Source organism: Salminus brasiliensis, chromosome 21 (genome assembly GCF_030463535.1).
Source record: "Salminus brasiliensis chromosome 21, fSalBra1.hap2, whole genome shotgun sequence".
Taxonomy (NCBI): Eukaryota; Metazoa; Chordata; class Actinopteri; order Characiformes; family Bryconidae; genus Salminus; species Salminus brasiliensis.
Window position 1 is genome coordinate 26,768,917 of NC_132898.1, and position 4,988 is coordinate 26,773,904.

The window sequence follows — 4,988 nt, forward strand, 5'->3', positions numbered from 1 at the left end:
AAGAGAGAGATAGTGAGACATTTAGAGAAAGTGAGACATTTAGAGAGAGAGTGAGACATTTAGAGAGAGAGAGAGAGAGAGAGAGAGAGAGAGTAGATTAATTTAATAGCAGAAATAATTGAGTCTGAAAAAGGGAACGCTGTCGTCGTCACTGAGCATCAGTCAGATCACAGTGAGCCTCTCTGGCACGAAACTGGTGCTCTCAGGACAGACTCTCTCCCCTCTCTCATTCTCTCCCTCGCTCCCTCGCCCCCTCGCTCTCCATCCTTCTTTAATGGGGATATCTTTACAGTGGATTTCTTTACATAAGATCAGGCGTCTCCACAACTACAACAACCACAACACCAACATAGCCATTTCAGTAACCATCCAAACCCACCAGTGAACCTTCACAGGTCTTCTGAGCCTCATATGTGATGTGGACGATGCTAAAACAGTGGTAGACGTGTGGGACGGTGCAGCTGCAGCTTCCCGTGAGCATCAGTGAGCATCACTCGTTACTTTAATTCTGGAAATGTGCTCCAGCATCTTTCAGCAGGGGAAATAAATGAGGTTAGACGTGTTACATCATCGGCACTCGCTGAACTCCCATCATGCAGAAGCCCCTCCGATCCTCAGCTCAGCCACCCTCAGCCTCAGTATAAGCCTACAGGTTACAGCAGAGCTGCAAATCAGAGGCCGGGGTATGTATATATATATACAGTACTGTGCAAAGGTTTAAAGCCACCTGAGAAAACATGAGAAGTGAAAAGGCTGCTTATCTGGGCAGTAAGGACATGTTCAGACTGCCAGGTCAAATCCGTTTTCTCGCCGTATCTAGATTGTATCCGGATTGATGTTTGATAGTCTAGACAGCCATAAACCACATGAAATCTGATTAGCAAAAATTGGATTCCATGTGGTTTTGGGCGGTTTGCCATGTGGATTTTGCCACATTTGTAGGTGGATTTAACTGCGATTACAATCAGATTTGTACAGATGTGTCTCAGTCTGGACACTCTGGACGCTGAAATCGGATTTCCGAGTGTCTTTTGCGCCGCTCGTGTCAGACAACAATGTGTCAGACAACACGTACGTCAATTCCAGAGTGACAAAGTTCGGGATTTCAAGAACAGGGCCACAGGTCAGATAGGTTTGTGATGTCCAATCACGCAAATCCGATCTGATCCCAGTGCGGACAGTCAACTCACCAGATCTGATTTGAGAAACGAATCTAATTTGCCTGCAGTCTGAACACAGCCTAAGTGTTTATAATTACTCAATAAAACATTAAGGCTATGTTCAGACTGCCAGCCCAGATCAGATTTTCAGATTTGTCTCCAGATTGATGTTTGATAGTCTGGAAAGCCCGAAACCACAAAATCAGTTTTGGCAAATCTGATCTAAACCACATTTGGAGGTGAATTGGAATGCGATAATAATCCAATTCCAGAGTGACGAAGTGCAGGGTTTCAATAACAGGGTCACAGTTTAGTGCGTACTGATGCGTACCAATGCAGATTAGTTTGTGGTGTCCAACCACGCGAATCTGATCACAGTGCGGACAGTCATCTCACCAGATCTGATTTGAGAAACTAAGGCTATGTTCAGACTGCCAAATCCAATTTTTGCCGTATCTAGCCTGTATCCAGATTGATGTTCGATGGTCTGGTTTTTAATCCGATTCGCTCAAAGTGGTTTGCCACATTTGTGTTTTTGAACAGATTTGGTTTGGATTTGTACCGACGAAGGTGTGGGGATCCAAGAACAGGGTCACAGGTCAGTTACTGATGCATATTGACTCAGATAGGTTTGTGATGTCCAACCACACAAATCCGATCTGATCACAGTGTGGACAGTCATCTCACCAGATCTGATTTGAGAAACTGATCTGATTTGCCTGCAGTCTGAACACAGCCTAAGTGTTTATTTACTCAGAAAAGCATCAAGGCTATGTTCAGACTGCCAGGCTAAATCCAATCTATATTGTATCCAGACCGTCGGGACAGCCAGAAACCACATGGAATCCGATTCGCAATATCAGGGATCCAAGACCAGGGCCACAAGTTAGTGATGCATATGTCGTTAACACAGCATCACACGCACACTGGTTTGTGATGTCCGGCCATGCAAATCCAATCCTGTGTATATATGTTGACAAAAGTATTGGGACACTGCTCATTCATTGTTTTTTCTGAAATCAAGGGTATTAAAAAGAGTTTCTCCTGCTTCTGTTGGAGTAACTGTCCCTGCTGACCCTGCATTTTAGAGCATTGCTGTGAGGATTTGATTGCATTCAGCCACAATAGAATTAGCACCTCCCCACCTCATCCCAACTCCCAATCTCAATCAAGTATTGGATGGAGAACCAACATCATTCCAGAGAACACAGTTCTTCCACTGCTCCATAACTCAATGCTGCTGGGGGGCTTTATACCCCTGTAATCTCTGTAGTGCCCAGAGATTCATGTTATCATGTTCATCTGCTCCGACAAGTCTCAGAGAGGAGGAACCTCGGAGACAGACTTCTTCTGGAACAGGTCTTAGGACCTTGAGGTTGTGCTGGTTGTTGTTAGTGGCTTTCTGTAAGCTGTATGAACACAGCCCCTGGATTAGTCTTCATTAAAGCCCCCCCCCCCCCCCCCCCCATACTGTGCTCTGCCCCATTCAGACTACAGCGCAGCATTTCTGGGGAGAGCAGCACTTTTTAATGGTATTTTTAGCAGAAGAGAATTTGTGTGCTTTCCCCGCTGTTCCCAAAGTGCTCACACACACACACACACACACACACACACACACACATAGACAAATAATAGAAGAGACAGACATTCACACTGATTTACAACACACACAAACAAAGACATACATGCTCTGTGTTGCACACACAGGGAAATGGGTGCTGACAATTTGGCAAAAACAACCCCCCACTCCTTATCACCCCCCACCCCCCTTCCCCCCAATGATCCTCTTACTTACTGCAGTCCCTGTTCCAATATTAGGTCAATTTTTAAATCAAATTTTCCCCTTTTTCTCCCAATTTGGTCCCGTCAGTTAACCCACCCTTCGTAGCTCCCCCTAGCACGACCAATGCCCCCGACACTAGGAGGGCAAGGACTCAAAGCCAGCCACGCCTCTTTTTGAACAGCTGCCAATGCAGCATCGCCAGGCAGCTGACGCGCCCGGAGGAAAGCACTGGGTTCCCAGCTAACAGATGCCTACGCCGGTCAACATCGCTTTATATGTAATAAGGGGGAAAAGCGCCATCTACCCACCCGCAGAGAGCACGGCCAGTTGCGCTCTCTCCGACTCTGGCTGCTGATTCAAACTCACGACCCCTGGGCCAAAGTGGTAGCCAGTAAATCTGGTGAGTCCGCCCTGTTATTTGCAAGTGATCAGATCTGGTGATCAGATTTGAGGGTCTGGACATCACAAACCTATCTGCGTGGGTGGCTGGGGTAACGGCGCAGGCGCTAACGAGCGTAAGCAGGCGAGCTGGAGGTCGCTCTGGGTTTGACTTAGTCGTTCTTCACGTCGAGTGACGTGAAGGAAATTTTGAAATCTGGGAGAGAGGTACTGCCAATAGAATAGACTCTCTGGAGCAGATAAACATTGGCACCATGCTGCCTAATGCCTGGTGTGGGCTAGAGGGGTATAAAGCCCCCCAGCACTGAGCTGTGGAACAGTGGAACTGTGTTCTCTGGATGTGTTGGGGGGTTGAGGATAGGGTCCATGTAGAGATAGAGGGGTATTATTTTCTGTAGTTAGAGAAGAGCAGAAAGGGTGTGTTAGGACTGCCCTCACTGTGTTGGTAGACGTCACCATTTTCCTAGGATGAAAGGCAGTGTCACATGTCAAAGGACGCTGGTTTCATGGAATGGCATTGCCGTGTGTCAAACCTGTTCTACAGGGCTTTTATGAGCATGTTTGCGGAAGGACTGGTGTGACATGAAGTCATGAGGAACAACAGCAGCAATCTGGCCGAACTAGAACAACAAGGATGAGCCCGGGACAAAGAGCTGCCCCGTCCAACACTCACTTCCACTCCACATTCCTCCACTCACAGCTACAAAACAGGTCCTGCAGGTGTGCACGGTGAACATTACCAAGGCCTGACTCTCAGGACGTTACAAACACCTGTTACATACAGCATGTACTGCGCTGCGCTGATCAACAGGATGACAGTCTTTATTTAAAGGGCTCTGACCCTGCTGGGAGTGCTCAGTACAGTTTGCTAATTGCTGTCAGTTAATCTCATTCACCATCTGTCTATTAGGGGGCATGAAATCAGCCCATTGGCTCATGTACAGTGAATCACTTTGGCTGTATTCTCATTATTTTTACACTGGGTTTAAAATGCTATATTTAATGAGGGTTTATTAAAATATTGTAAATTAGCTGTAAATTAGCTTGAATTAAGATAAGATTAATATTACTAGTTCTGAGACACACTGTAAAAAGACAGGAATTTGAGCCCACAACATTAAATTGTGTATATAAAAGACTAATACTAAAACTAATTACACATTTATTTGATTTTCTAAACAAAAATAGATGAATCAATTCTTTAAAAGGCTTAAATAGGCTTAAAGTTTCTGCACATTTGGACACAATTCCTACTTATTTTACTCCATTTATTCCTACTTATATATTTTGTGAATTTAACATATTGAAAACAAATAGTAATATAAAAATAATTAAAAATGAAAAAAGTACAAAATAAAGAAATAAATAATGTGCTGTTACTAATGTATTTTGAAAAAATAATTATATAAAAATAATCATATTACTAATGTACTAAATTATATTGCTAATGTATTTTGAAAACATAATAATATAAAATAATAAAAAATGAAAAAAGTACAAAATAAATAAATAAATAATATGCTGTTACTAATGTATTTTGAAAAAAATAATAATATAAAATAATTATATTACTAATGTATTTTGAAACAATAATAATATAGAATAATTATATGACTAATGTATTTTGAAAAAAATAATAATATAAA